This window comes from Tachyglossus aculeatus, chromosome 17 (assembly GCF_015852505.1).
Source record: "Tachyglossus aculeatus isolate mTacAcu1 chromosome 17, mTacAcu1.pri, whole genome shotgun sequence".
Taxonomy (NCBI): Eukaryota; Metazoa; Chordata; class Mammalia; order Monotremata; family Tachyglossidae; genus Tachyglossus; species Tachyglossus aculeatus.
In genome coordinates, this window is record NC_052082.1 from 3822294 (window position 1) to 3838373 (window position 16080).

Below are 16080 nucleotides of genomic sequence, written 5' to 3' on the forward strand. Positions count from 1 at the left end.
GTACTCCCATTTCTGGGGGCCAGCTGAAATTGCTGTTGTATGCTGTGCACACAGTAAGCATTCAATAAATACCTCCGATTGATCTGTGGAATGGGCAAAAAGTAATGGTAATGATAATAATAATAATGGTATTTGTTAGGTGCTGGAGTCAGAAGGTGATGAGTTCTAATCCTGTTCAGCCACTAGTCTGCTGTGTGGCCTTGGGCAAGTCACTGAACTTCTCTGAGCCTCAGTTACCTCATCTGTAAAATGGAGATAAAGACTGTGAGCTCCATCGGGGACAGGGACTGTGTCCAACCTGATTTGCTTGTATCCACCCCAGCGCTTAGCACAGTGCCCAGCACATAGTAAGCATTTAACAAATACCATCATTCATTCAATCATATTTATTGAGTGGTCACTGTGTGCAGAGGACTGTACTAAGTGCTTGGAAAGTACAATTCAATGACAAATAGAGTCTCCACCCAACAATGGGCTCACAGTCTAGAAATGGGGAGACAGGCACCAAAAAAAGTACAAGTAAACAGGCATAAATGGCATCAATATAATTACATAGAATTATAGATATATATACATCATTAATAAAATAAATAGAGTAATAAATAGGTACTTTTATACACAAGTGCTGTGGGGCGGGGAAGGGGGTGAAGCAGAGTGGGGGAGTCGGGGCAATCGGGAGGGGAGGAGGAGCAGGGGAAAATAAATCATTATTATTTCTCCAAAGGAATAGTTGGCGCCTCGTCTCCTAACCACAATCACTGCTCTGCACACAGTAAGCGCTCAATAAATACGATTGAATAAATATGATGGAATGAATCACTGCTTCTAATTTTCCTTTTCTTTTCAAACTTAGCCTAACGGAACCCCTTAATGCCTAAGAGCCAGCTACTGGATTGTAGTTGTGTGAGATGCAAACAGGCTTGACATGTATTAGATATCGATCTCTGTCTCTCTGGCTTTGTTTACACTGTGTTTCAGAGGTTTTCAGGTAGAACTGTTGGTGGATAGTGCATTCCTGTTAAAATCGGCTCAGTTCTTTCTCAGGGTCTATTGTGTCCCAAAGATTCAATGGTTTTAGGGCTTTTTTTTAGCAAGGACTTGGCTGAAGTCAGTAAAGAGGCTGTGATAAATGTTATATTCAACCGCCGAAGCTCTCTCCAGCTGTGACAATCTATAAAACTATTGATGCTCTCTTATTCACCTATCCACAGTGTGGCATCTACAAAAGCAGAGCTTTCCCAAGAAGTAGGGCATTTTCAGTAGTCCACGGGGATGGAAAATGAGAAAATTGTTTTTGTGTCACTCCTTCTAAGGAGTTGATTGATCTAGGCTGAATGTAAGGTAGAAATGGCGGCTTGTCAGGCCCTCATTTCCTATTTATATTTCTATCTATAGGTGAAATAGAGGATTGGATTAAGAAATTGGACTGAGGTGCCATTCTATGATAAGGGCCCTAGCTAAAATTTTGATTTCCTGATCATTTAGTTTAGTATTTTATTAAATGGTAATTAATAATTATAATAATGATGGCATGCATTAACCGCTTTCTATGTGCAAAGCACTGGTCTAAGCACTGGGGAGGTTACAAGGTGACCAGGTTGTCCCACGGGGGGCTCACAGTTAAGTAATTTGAAATCAGCTGGATTTCTGACAGAAGTAGGGACACAACCAAGTGGAATTGTGGTGAAGGAAATTTTCCTATTAATAATAGTAATAATAATAATGGCATTTGTTAAGCATTTACTGTGTGCCAAGCACTATTCTAAACACTGAGGGGGATACAAGGTGATCAGGTTGTCCCACGTGGGGCTCCCAGTCTTAATCCCCATTTTACAGATGAGGTAGCTGAGGCTCAGAGAAGTGAAGGGACTTGCCCAAAGTCACACAGCTGACAAGTGGCAGAGTCAGGACTAGAACTCATGACCTCTGGCTCCCAAGCCCGGGCTATTTCCACTGAGCCACACTGCTATTATTCATATTGTACTAGCCCAAGTGTTTAGTACAGTACTCGGCACACAGTAAGTATGCTCAATAAATACCTTTGCTTGATATATATATATCAAGCCCCTATATATAGCCCCTATATATAAGGGCTAGATCCTGGAAGAACCTAGTGTTTTGAAAAAAATCACTTACAACTCAAAGAAAACTGATGGGTTAAAGGATCAACCTATAGTTGGAAGAAACCACCGTGACTGGCACTTGCCAATAAAAATTCCTACTTTATTATGTCCACCATTAGTAGAGTGTTTCATACTCACACAACTCATTCATTCATTCATTCATTCATTCAGTCGTATTTATTGAGCACTTACTGTGTGCACAGCACTATACCAAATGCTTGGGAAGTACAAGTTGGCAACATATAGAGACGGTCCCTAGCCAACAACGGGCTCACAGTCTAGAAGGGGGAGACAGACAACAAAAAAAACCCATATGGTCAGGTGTCAAATAATCAGAATAATTAGAAGTAAAGCTAGATGCACATCATTGACAAAATAAATAGAATAGTAAATATGTACAAGTAAAATAAGTAGAGTAATAAATCTGTACAAAGATATATACAGGTGCTGTGGGGAGGGGAAGGAGGTAGGGCGTGGGGGATGGGGAGGGGGAGAGGAAAAAGGGGGCTCAGTCTGGGAAGGCCTCCTGGAGGAGGTGAGCTCTCAGTGGTGTTTCACGGTATTTGCATAAATGCAGAGAAATACACAGTGGTGTAGAGTCACGTTTTGGAGGAGATTGGAAGGCATAGCAGCACATGAATTTCTGGCACCAAATCTACTTGTGGATTGTGGAAGTCACCCTGACTTCCTTGCTGTCCCCAACTTCCTCATCCTCCCCATATATATATGTATTATCCCTATGAATAATTGACACAAGCTCTCTGTTTATCTCTAGTTTTGAAGAAGGAAGCCCTCAAGTGTTTCCTGTGTTCTGGTCATGTGCCCTGCTGCGGCTTTGTAAAAGTGACCCACTCACACTGATATTTTCACCCTTATCCTACCCATCCCTCCGTGAGCTTATAAAACAGGTACGGTACCTGTGGGTTGTTTAAATGCTTTCTATAATAATGATGACATTTGTTAAGCTCTTACTTTGTGCAAAGCACTGTTCTAAGCGCTGGAGAGGATATAACGTGATCAGGTTGTCCCACGTGGGGCTCTCAGTCTTAATCCCCATTTTGCAGATGAGGGAACTGAGGCCCAGAGAAGTGAAGTGACTTGCCCAAAGTCACACAACTGAAAAGTGGCAGAGCTAGGATTCGAACCCATGACCTCTGACTCCCAAGCCCAGGCTCTTTCCACTGAGCCACGCTACTTTCTATGGGAGGAAGCTGTACTAAGTACTGGCGTAGATGCAAGATAATCAGGTCGGACCCAATCCTTGCCCCACATCTGGCTCGCAGTCTAAGGAGGAGAGAGAACAGGTACTGAATTCCCATTTTACAGATGAGGAAACTGAGGCCCAGAGAGGCTAAATGATTTGTTCAAGGGCAGCAGGCAAGTGTCAGAGCCAGGATTAGAATGTGGGATTGGCTCAGAGGACTCCCAGCCAAGCTTTTCTCATTAACTTGTCCTTCCCAAGCGCTTAGTACAGTGCTCTGCACACAATAAGCGCTCAATAAATACGATTGATGATGATGATCAGGGCACCCTCCTGTCTCCCATCCTTTCCTAGCAAAGGAAAGCAAATCCTACTTGACTGCTTTACTTTCTGCACTTTGACCAGGCTAAGACCATTAAACTCCTTGGTCAGTTGGGCCAAAGTAAGTTCCAAATAGTACAATTAAAAACTATATTTAGCTTTCAAATTCTCAACGGGTAGAGACAATAGTCAACCTTGGACAGCGGGAGGTTGTCAGACCAAAGCAAGAAATGCTTTTCTTTGCAATTTATGATCTAACCCTTGAATTTTCCTTTGTTACGTGATGTCTGTTTTGCTAATAGCACAGTCAACCTTTCAGAGCTTGAATAATCGAACATTTGCCTTTTACGTTTCCTGCATTTCGCATCTGCTTACAGTTGTCTCTGAATGTGATTAAGGTCTTGTCTCTGCTTTTGTTATAAATTCTGAATCATCTCATCATCGTCATCACGGTGAATTTGAGTTTCCAGCATTCGCCCCATTCACAGCAAAACATTGGATCGTTCATGAGTGGTCATGAAAAGCATCCTGCTCTTATGCTGTAGCCGGTTCGCACCCAATTGTTGGCCCAGTTCCTCCTCACTTGGTCAAACGTATTTTTTTGGGTGCACACTGTGTGCAGAGCACTGTACTATGTGCTTGGTAGAGTATGATAATAATAATAATAATAATAATGGCATTTATTAAGCACTTACTATGTGCAAAGCACTGTTCTAAGTGCTGGGGAGGTTATAAGGTGATCAGGTTGTCCCACGTGGGGCTCACAGTCTTAATCCCCATTTTACAGATGAGGTAACTGAGGCCCAGAGAAGTGAAGTGACTTGCCCAAAGTCACCCAGCTGACAATTGGCAGAGTGGGGATTTGAACCCATGACCTCTGACTCCAAAGCCCGTGCTGTTTCCACTGAGCCATGCTGCTTCCTTTGCTGTCCTTAGAGTTTAGTTGGATTCCCAAGTCTATCCCTGGGGTCTGAATCGATCAATCGTATTTATTGAAAGCTCACAGCATGCAGAATACTGTACCAAGTGTCCGGGAGAGGCTGGAGACTATTAAGTAATGGGCTTGCGGTGTTGACTTTTGGGTGGGAAGAGCAAGAAATTGCTGGTCTCGAAGAGGATGAGAAGGTGAAGAAACTGTAACAGTACTAGCCAGGGGATGAGGAAGTGTAGAAATAAACAGAAATCGGATTTGGATTTGTCAAATGACAAAAGGGGTCACAGCTCCAGGACCTTGGCAGCCAAAACGATTATGTCTAATTGCTTTCTTGCCAGCGAGTTCACGCACCACCAACAATCCACATTGAAACGAAATACCCAGGTGCCACCCCTTCCTTGGTCAAACCTTCCCAGAGGGAACGTCTCGGGTAAATTGGATTTCCAAAAGTTCCTTTGATCACCGCAGGGTCATTGCTGAAATACATTCCTTTCTCTCGCAGAGAGCTGTCAAATGGAGCATCTAATCTCCGTAGTTGTTCCTTCCAGGCTGAATTGTGACCTTACTGTTCATTTAACAAAATAAACGTCCTGTTTCTGGCTCAGGGCTACTCCAACGTGCACGTCAAGTTGACATAAAATAGCCCCTTTTCTTGGTCGTCTTAATAGGAGTCAACAATAGACTCTCCAGTAGATTAAGAATTCTACCTTGACATTTAAAGCTCCTATTATAGTTTTGATTTGATAATTGGATTGCCTCTTCATGTGTTTTATTCTGTGGAGATTAGATTTGCAACATTTAACTGTGCATTTTATTAACATGTATTTATTGAGCAATTGATTTCTCTTCCTCGGAAGGCAGAGAGAGAAGGTTTGTTCAGTTTGGAGGGTGCTTAATTTTTTGGTACGTTTGACAAAGCATAGAGAGAGGATATTACTGACAGTTGAGGTCAATTATGATTCAAGACAACAGACCAGATTATGCTTAGGGATAGAAGAATCATGTGGGAAATATTTAATGGCAACTGAGAGAGGGAGTTACTTCACCTCTATATTATAACACCAAGGCCATGGCTCTAGAAGGTAAGCTTGTTGTGGGCAGGGAATAAGTCTACCGACAGTTCAATTGCACTCTCCCAAACACTTAGTACAGTGCTCTGAGCACAGTAAGCGCTCAATAAATGGTACTGATTGATTAATGGCTGCCTTGGATTGTACGATTCCACATAAGGGATGTGATACTTCAATACAGGTATCACTGTTCTCCAAGCTGGAAACTGCTTTTCTCCCTCTGTCCTTTAAATCTGACAGAACATAGCTCTCCCTACATCAGCACCAAACAGCCTTCCCTGATAAATTCCCAGCATCCTAAATTTTACGTGTCCAATAAACCCACCAGCCAATTCTAGCACCTATGACTTTATTTCCACCCATCCTCGGAAATTTTATATATGAATTTCAATTTTGCACCTGCTTGTTCTTCATAACTACTTTTAGAATGTAAGCTCCTTGTAGCCGGGAGATTTGTCACTTCTTTGTCTTTTCCTTCCCAAGGTTGGAAGAATGCACACCTAGAATTTCAAAAGCTCTGGGGAATGTAAGAGTAATGATGACTGCTGTATTTGTAAAGCACTTAGAATAACCTGGTCAGATGCAGTCCCTGTCCCACATAGGACTCGTAAGCTAAGTAGGAGGGAGAACGGGTTTTGAATCCTCATTTTCCAGATGTGGAAACTGAGGCACTGAAGCAGCATGGCATAGTGGCATCACTTTGCTATGTGATCTGGGGAAAGTCACTTCACTTCTCTAGACTGTAAGCTCACTGTGGGCAGGGAATGTGTCTCTTTACTATTATATTGTACTCTTCCAAGTGCTTTGTAAAGTGCTCTCCACACAGTAGGTGCTCAATAAAAATACACCTGAAAGAATGAATGTGTCTCAGTTACCTCATCTGTAAAATGGGGATTGAGACTGTGAGTCCCATATGGGACAGGGACCATGCCCAGTCTGATTTGCTTGTATAATAATTATGATATTTGTTAAGTGCTTACAATTTGCTAAGCACTGTTCTAAGTGCTCTGGTAGATATAAGTAATCTGGTTGTCCCACGTGGGACTCACACTTTGAATCCCAATTTTACAGATGAGGTAACTGAGGCACAGAGAAGTTAAGTGACTTGCCCAAGGTCACACAACAGACAAGTAGTGGAGCCAGGATTAGAACCCAGGTCCTCTGACTCCCAAACCCATGCTCTTTCCACTAAGCCACACTGCTTCTCTGGTATCCACCCCATCGTTTAGTACAGTGCCTATCACATAGTAAGTGCTTAGCAGTTACCTCAGTTATTATTGTTATTGACTTGCCCAAGGCCCCAAAGGAGGTAAGTGGTAGAGCCAGGACTAGGACCCAGGTCCTCTGACTGGGGGGAACGGGCTTTTTTCACAAGGCCCCACTGCTTCAAGCCCTCTATGTCTCCCAGTGCCAGCTAGGAATGGCGTGGATTGGAGTGAGTCGAGATTCCCAGATTCCCTGATCGAGATTCCCTGGTGTGGCAGTCTTGACCATATCGGTCATTGACTGACCCCTAGCTTTCCTACGGTCGAAGTCTTATTGATTGCTAGAAATCATCCACCCCTTGGCTTTTAGACTGTGAGCCCACTGTTGGGTAGGGACTGTCTCTATATGTTGCCAACTTGTACTTCCCAAGCACTTAGTACAGTGCTCTGCACACAGTAAGCGCTCAATAAATACGATTGATTGATTGACTATCTCCAGAACTGGTTCTCCAGGCCGCCTGTACCATAGTGTGGCTTAGTGGAGAAACCATAGGTTGGAGTGTCAGGAATTTCAAGTTCTAGTCTTGACTTGCTGCCACTGACCTGCTGTGGGACCTTGGGCCAGTCACTTAACTTCTCTGTGCCTTGGTTTCCTCAACAGCAAAATGGGGATTTACTATGTGTTCTCCCGACTTCTTAAATTGTGAGCTCCGGGTGGAACAGGGACCGTGTCCGAACTGATTAACTTGGGTCTACCCAAGTGCTTAGAACAGTGGATGACACGTAGTAAGCACTTAATAAATACCATTTAAAAAACCCAAAACTGTCAGGGCCCTAAAATTTTAGTCACTTATCAATGCCCCAGTTAAGCTGGCAGGACCTGAAGCATCACGAATCTGAAGTCACGGACGTTCAGTCATCTCTTCTCTTCCTGCTTTTCCTCACTTATCTTCAGTACAACTCAACCGCAAATTTCACTCCTCTAACGTCAACCCACTCTCTATACCTTGATCTTGTCTATCTCATGGCCAGTGCCTTGCCCATATCCTCTCTCTGACTTGAAAGTCCTTCCCCATTCATAGCGGACAGACCACCCATCTCCTTTAAAGCCCTAATAAAATCACCTCTCCTCCATGAAGCCTTCCCTGACAAACCCTGCATTTCCCTTATTTGACCTCCCTTAAATATCACTTATGCATCGGATCTTAAACACTTAGTATTTCCCCCCCACAGCCCCAGAGAAACTATATACTCTACTATTTCCCCTCTCTGTAACTCATTTTAATGTTGGGCTCTCCTTCTAGACTGTAAGCTTCTTCAGGGCAGGGATCCATTGTGTGACACTCTCTCAAACACTGTACAGTGCTCTGCAAACATTAAGCGCTCATCAACCCCATTGCTTGAGTTTGTTCTCACTCATCACGTGTCTTAGGTTGAAAGAATGAAGAATGAAGGTTGAAAAATGACACATATTTATTACTCTATTTATTTATTTATTTATTTTACTTGTACATATCTATCCTATTTATTTTATTTTGTTAGTATGTTTGGTTTTGTTCTCTGTCTCCCCCTTTTAGACTGTGAGCCCACTGTTGGGTAGGGACTGTCTCTATATGTTGCCAATTTGTACTTCCCAAGCGCTTAGTACAGTGCTCTGCACATAGTAAGCGCTCAATAAATACGATTGATGATGATGATGATGATGATGAAAGATGTCAGAATCATAGTGATAATGATGATAATAATAATAGTGGCATTTGTTAAGCACTTGCTATATGTCAAGCACTGCACTAAGCTCTGGGGTAGATACAAGATAATTAGGTTGGACACAGTTTCTGTCCCACATGGGGCTCACAGTGAGAGGGTGGGGGAGAACAGATATTGAATAGCCATTTGACAGATAAGGAAACAGACACGGAGAAGTTAAGTGACTTGTCCAAGGTCATCCACAGACAACTAGCGGAGCTGGGATTAGAACTGAGGTCCTCCATCTCCTCTGTCTGTCTTGGGCCTTCCCTCAGAGTGGCAATGTGGGGATTGGTTTCTGAACCAAGGCTGGGCACTTCTGCACAATCACAGACTTTATCGCTTTCCTTCCCACCACACCCTCTTGAACCAGAGCGATAAAAAAGACTGGTGTCGTGAAGTCCCAACCGATGGGTTGAAAAGTTAAAAACATCGTAACAGCTGGAACAATTAAGCCTCTAAAGTCTGTCTGGGTAGAGACACAGTTCAACATCCATCAGGCTTAGAACCAGAGCCGAAACTCTTCCCAGCCTGTGGTCACTTTAGAAACTCTCCCAGTCAGAGCGTTCACATACTTTATATTGCAAAATAGAGCAAGAATTCTTATGCAACTTTGAGCCTGATGTTCAAAGGTTTTGGGCTGCCTTTGATTCCCTTTTGCTCCCTGTATTTTATAGTGGTATCATTCCCACAGTGCTCTGTACACAGTAAGCGCTCAATAAATATGATTGATTGATTTGATTTCCCCATGATTTCGTGTGAAGCGTACATGTTTTCAATTTAACAGAATCTTCTAATGAGTTTGTTCAAATGAAGACAAAGGAAAGCACGATGAATGTGAATCTCGACATTTGCTCTCCGTTTTATTGTCATAGTAACAATGTACTTTTCATGTTGTCATAATAATAATAATCCATTTTTCCATTTCTGTAAATAGGAAGAAGTCCCACTGTTCACCTGGGAAGAAAAACACGATTCATAATTACAACACTTTAAAGACATGTATTTAAAAATTATACATGCATCCATTTATGAACTGGGTCGTGTGTGCAAAAATGCAGGCAGAAATGCTTTAGAGAGTTAATCGTACTGTGAGGTTCATTTCCTAGAGGAAAATTAATGATGCCTTGCATAGATTTATTAGCTGGAGTGAAATTTTGCTGGTGTTCCTTTCCAACTGTCCCAGAAACCATGGCAACTCCTGTGTTTTGTTAAATGCTTCAGAAGTGTCACTAACTCTTTTGGCCTCCTGACTCCTTGAAACCCTGGCTTTAATCTCCTGCCTTACCCACTGGTCCAGACAGGTTAGGTTATGCTTCTTTCCTTAAGAGAAAAGTTTGTATTTTGAAGAATTAAAATACATTTGAAAAGGCTACATCACTTCCCATCTAGGAGTGTAATGAACGTATGATTGGAGAGGTGTTTTCTCATTTAAACCTGAGTTGAGAGCGTTTAGCGATTGTATAGAAATCTTGGAGAAAGAGGAATAAATAGCAAGAGAAAGTGATCACATGAAACTACAGCTTTTGGTAGGGACTAGGATGAAACAAAAGAGGAAGTAGCCACATTGTCATTACCATTAAAAATACTTTGGTTGGGAATTTCAAATCACTAGTCTGTTAACTCGATTTCACGACTTTTCACCGTGGAACATTCATCATCCTTATTTTCAGGAATTTCATTTATTATTCAATTTTTAAAAGGATAGGAGTGGCCTCTACCCATGGCAATTCTGCTCATGCCCTCGCAACAACAGTATCTTCTCTGATACCTTGGGGCGTCCTTCCTATTTGGTCTTATAAACTTTTAAATGATCAATAGCATTTACTGAGTATCTACTCCAGGCAGGAATACCATACCTGAGGGCTTGGGAGAGTTTACAGTTTAACAGGCAAGAGAGAGCGAGACGGTAAAATTGTGGGAAGGAGGAAGGAATAGAGGATAACATGCAACAGGGAAGGTGAACCACTTAAGTGTTTGGGGGGATGGCAGAAGTGCTGAAGTGGCTGATGAGTAGGTGGGTGAATGAGTTGGGGAGGTTAAGGGTGTGGGAGAGAGAGAGAGAAAGAGAGAGGGGGAGAGAGAGAGAGAGAGAGAGAGAGAGAGAGAGAGAGAGAGAAAGAGGGGGGAGAGAGAGGGAGAGAGAGAGAAGAAAGGGAGAGAGAGAAGAAGAAAGAGAGGGAGAGAGAGAAAGAGAGAGAGGAGAGAGAGAGTGGGGAGAGAGAGGGAGAGAGAGAGAGAGAAGAAAGGGAGGGAGAGAGAGAGAGAAGAAAGAGAGGGAGAGAGAGAGAAGAAAGAGAGGGAGAGAGAGAGAAGAAGGGAGAGAGAGAGAGAAGAAAGGGAGGGAGAGAGAGAAGAGAGGGAGAGAGGGAGAGAGAGAGAGAGAGAGAGAGAGAGAGTGAGAGAGAGAGAGAGAGAAGGGAAGACCTCCCAGAGAAGATGTGACTTCAGAAGGGCTTTGAAGATGGGGAGAGCAGTTGTTCACTGGATGAAAAAGGGTGCTTAGTCTGGGAAGGCCTTTTGGAGGAGGTGAGCCTTCAGTAGGACTTTGAAGGGGGGAGGTGTGATGGTTTGGCAGATTCGAGGAGGGATAGTATTCCAGGCCAAAGGTAGGACGTGGGCCTGGGGTCGACAGCGGGACAGTCGACAATGAGTCAAAGTGAGAAGGTTAGCGGCAGAGGAGTGGAGTGTGCGGCCTGGGCTGTAGAAGGAGAGAAGGGAGATGAGGTAGGAGGAGGCGAGGTGATGGGGAGCTTTGAAGCCAATATCGAGGAGTTTTTGCTTGATATGGAGGTTGATAGGCAACCACTGGAGATTTTGAGGAGGGGGGTGACTTCCCAGACCATTTCTGTAGAAAGATAATCCAGGCAGCAGAGTGAATCATAGACTGAAGTGGGGAGAGACAGGAGTTTGGGAGGTCAGGAAGGATGCTATGTAGTAATCCAGTCAGGGTAGCATGAGTGATTGTATGTAGTAACATAGCAAGAAATATACTAAGCTCTGTGATAGATATGAGATCATTAGGTCAAACACAGTCCCTGTCACACATGGGACTCACAGTCTAAGGGGGAGGGAGATCAGGTATTTAATTCCCATTTTACAGATGAGGAAACTGACTCCTAGAGAAACTGACTTGCCCCATAGCAGGCAGCAGGTCCCACAGCAGGCAAGTGGCAGAGCCAAGGTTAGAACCCAGGTCTTCTGATTCCCAGACCTGTGGTCTTTCCACAGGATGGCTGCTCACTATCCAATACCATCACATCTCATTTCTCCTCCTCACTTTCCCAGTTTGCACTTTCTGCCCCACCCATGTAAAACACTTCTCTGTGTTTCCTTCACTTGCCTCCAACACCATCACCGACACCAGCTTCTCCCCATATTCTCTTTCCCATTTCCTCTACTAATTCACTTTACCTGACCTTCCAAACATTTAAAAAGGTAGGTTTTTACTTGCTTCTGCCAGCTCCCTACATCTATCTTTTAAACTTGGATATCTGTCTCTTTCTGTTATTTGTTCTGTACTTGTTTTTATTTTGCCTTTGGCACTGTTTTTATCAAATTGATTGCCATCGATTTGAACCTAAAGTTGGAATTTTTTTTCCCTTTATAAAAAGGGAGAATTGCTAAATCTATCCTAGGAGCTATGATTTCTGGGTATTAAAAAGAAAGCAAACAACTTTTTAAAAAAATTAAATATTCTCCAGAATTAAAGATCCAAATGGAATTGCATCTCTAGTGCAAGAGAAGCAGAAAGTCATAACTCAGGCCGACTCCTAATTTCCTTAAGTGAGACATGAGGGCGTGCAAACATAAAGTGCTGAAAATTATATTTAATGCCTTCCAAGCTGCTTGTTGTCTCAGAGTTAAACACACGGTTTATCTTTATTCATTGTGTTTTTTTTTAATCTTGATAATTTAGGCCACACCGTCCAATATGTCTGCCTCTAAATGAAGTTTATGTGCATTTAGGTCATTGGTATTCATTAATGAATGGGTTTGGTCTACGTTTCAATATCCTCTCTTTTTTTTGATAACGTATTCACAGTCTGCAGCGGTTCATCTGCATTCAATATGGTACTTCTCAACTCTCTTTCGTGTTGGGGAAATATGGATCATAGTTTCCCAAATTTCATTTAGTCATTAATTTTAACCTCTACCTTATCAACAAAATTCATTTAAGGTTTTCCTGAACTCTGATACCAAATACCCTCTGTAGTAAGGAGGCTGGGAATCGTACCCGAGTGTTTAGGAGATGGGGAAGTGCTGAAATGAGAGATGTGGAAGAAATAGTGTTGAGAGATGAGACTAAGCAGGGAAGACATCCTGGAGGAGTTGTGATTTTTTTTCCAGAAGGGTTTTGGATAGTAGAGAGCATTGGTCTGCTGGCAGGCTGGAAAGGGATTCTGGCCAAGGGGAAAGGAGAAAGAGGCACAGTGAATAAACTGATTTGATGAAAGTGTGAGGGCTGGGTTGTAGTGGAAGAGGAGTGAGCATAAAATGGTGGAGAGCTGATTAAAGTCTTAAAGCCGTTGGTCAGAACGTTCTGCTTGATGTGGAGAAGAATAGGTAACAGTTGGAAGTTTGGGGGAGATGTGGGCATAATTATGTTTTAGAAAAGTGATCTGGGCAGCACAATGGTGTATGGACTGGAGAGAGAGGAGAGACTGAAGACCGGTCTTGCAAGGTGGCTGTTACAATAGTTGAGTTGGAATATGATGAGTGCTTGTTCCATTCTGATGGCTGTTTGGATGGAGAGGAGGAAACAGATTCTGGACGTGTTGTGAAGAAAAAATGGACGGGATTTGGTGTTTGACTGAATATATGAATTGGAAGAATAGTCAAGAATAAAGTCAAGGTTGTGGGCATAGAGATTGGGGAAATCGTGGTGTCGCAGGGAGGAGAGGAGAGGCTTCAGAAGGCAAGTTAAGTTCAGTTTTGGACTTGTTGAACCTGTGATGCCAGCGGGACCTTGGTGTAAAGATTTCCCAGAGACACAAGGAGATAATGCGATTGTAGAGATGGAAGGGCTAGGACTATGGAGGGAAACCTGGGAGTCATCCTTGTGGAAAAAATATTTGAAGCATTCAGAGCTTTTCTCCAAGGGAATGGGTGTAAACTGAGAATATAAGGGACCCCAGAATAGAGTCTTGAGGGACCCCATAGTGTGGGAGTTGATAGGCCGAGGTAAAGCCAGCAAAAGAGATACCTACTCTATGTTTTGAGGTGTGGAGAAGTACATAAGTGCAAAATAGCATACATCATAGGAATTCAAAGGTCACTGGATAAGCATTACCTAGGTTGCAGGAGGAGTTCTGACGTATCCAGCAAAATCTGGAATAGCTACTTGAATAATGATCCTGAACATTGAAAGACTGATGGATAGGTTTCTGTATATCAAAGGGATTCTCAGAGGAAGTCCTCTCTCTCTGGTTGTCATCATTGGAAGTGGCATCGTTTCTGTACTGTAGACCTGGAAGAATTCCTACAGCACAATATAGCTTGATATTTCTTCTCTTCCTCACTGCTTGCTTTAGAAAGAAAAACAAGTTAAAGATGACTTATTCCGCCTCCTCTTCTATTTATTATTATGGTATTTGTTAAGCACATACTTGGTGTCAAGCACCGTTCTAAGCACTTGGGTTAGTTGCAAGTAAATCAGGTTGGACACCATCCTTGTACCACTTGGTGTTCATAGTCTTAGTAGAAATTCTCGTATGGCACTCTCGTATTTTCTTTTTATGATACTTGTTAAGTGCTTACTCTGTTCCAGACACTCTACTAAGCTCTGGGGTAGATACAAGATAAATAGGTTGGATACAATCCATGCCCCACATGGGCCTCGCAGTCTTAATCCCCATTTTACAGATGAGATAACTGAGGCACAGAGAAGTTAAATGCCTTGCCCTAGGTCACATAGCCGATAAGTGGTAGAGCTGAGATAAGAAGCCAGGTCCTTCTGACTCCCAAGGCTGTGCTCTATCCTGGCCATGCTGCTTCTCACATTGCTGTGTCCCTGAAACTCAGCCACTTTTCACCCTGCCCCTCTGTTTCTGTGGAAAGCACAGAGGATCACTTCTTAATTTGATGTGGATCACAATTTTATTTTGCCCAACTTGTCCCCTTTCTTTCGCAGTGCTTAATAGAGTGCTCTGCACACAAAATGTGCTTCATAAATATCTTTACTACCACCACTACTACTAATCTGGAATAGTAGATCATAAGTAACCATTGGTCCCCAAGCAGCCCAAAGACCCTGGATTGGAGAGAAGCAGCGTGGCTCAGTGGAAGGAGCACGGGCTTTGGAGTCAGAGGTCATGGGTTCAAATGCTGCCTCCGCCACTTGTCAGCTGTGTGACTTTGGGCAAGCCACTTAACTTCTCTGGGCCTCAGTTACCTCATCTGTAAAATGGGGGTTAAGACTGTGAGCCCCACTTGGGACAACCTGATCACCTTGTAACCTCCCCAGCACTTAGAACAGAGCTTTGCACATAGTAAGCACTTAATAAATGCTATTATTATTATTATTATTATTATTATTATTATTATTATTATTATTCTTAAGGTACAAATCCATTATGTGGCTTCTCCATTTTCCCATTTTCCCCCATTCTATCTTGCCCAGTCTTCCCCTATCTTTCCTTCAGTGATATTTATTGAACACTTATCGAGCACTTATTGAATGCTCTAAACTGTGTGCTTTCCTCATCCCCAAGGACTTCTAATTCCTTCTCCCTCTTGTCTCTAAGCCATAAAAGTACAGACATTTAGATCCTGTAGTCTGAATAAGAATTATGGTATTCATTAAGTACTTAACTATGTGCCAGGCACTGTACTAGGCGCTGGGGTTGATAAAGGAAATTGGGTTGGACACCATCCTTGTCCCATGTGGGGTTCACAGTCTCAATCCTCATTTTGCAGATGAGGTAACTGAGGCCCAGAGAAGTGAAGTGATTTGCCCAAGGTCACACAGCAGACAAGTGGCAGAGGCAGGATTAGAACTCATGACCTTCTGACTTCCAAGCCCACGCTCTATCCAGTATAGGTGTACATTGTCACGTAGTTGCATTATTTTCATCCAGGCTAATACCTAGAGTAGTTGTAATGTTAACAAGTGATTTTTCTTTTTTAGTACTTTGAGAAAGCAACTTGTAAAAGCTAAATGATCATTATTACATAATTCTTTACAGTAGCCTTAACCAGACCATTTAGAAATCCTTGGAGATATGTGATTCTAAATGAAGATATTATTCTTTTTGTGATGAATTTAAGTGGCCTGTCTGGCAAAGATTCTGAAACATTCCTTTCTGTGAGCAACTGGAGAAGTTCTCCTTATCTTGCATTTATCATTATTATCATTTTATTTACCCCAATCCTTATCTATCATTGTTGACCTGACCTTTGACAGAGGAAGTGTTTAAGGTCCTCCTCTCTTCAGTCTGCCAGCAGGAATACGAGACTTCCCTAAGGCTTCTCGAGCACT

At 42.7% G+C, this 16080-nt stretch overlaps 1 long non-coding RNA gene across 1 annotated transcript; it reads right to left on the bottom strand.

The window, feature by feature from the left end:
* Window positions 1-9432: 9432 nt before the first annotated feature.
* On the bottom strand, window positions 9433-16080 carry LOC119938972. The gene is made up of 3 exons (XR_005454636.1): window positions 15997-16080; window positions 13894-14128; window positions 9433-9557 (listed from the first exon to the last, which is right to left on the bottom strand). It is a non-coding gene; the product is annotated as an uncharacterized LOC119938972 (long non-coding RNA).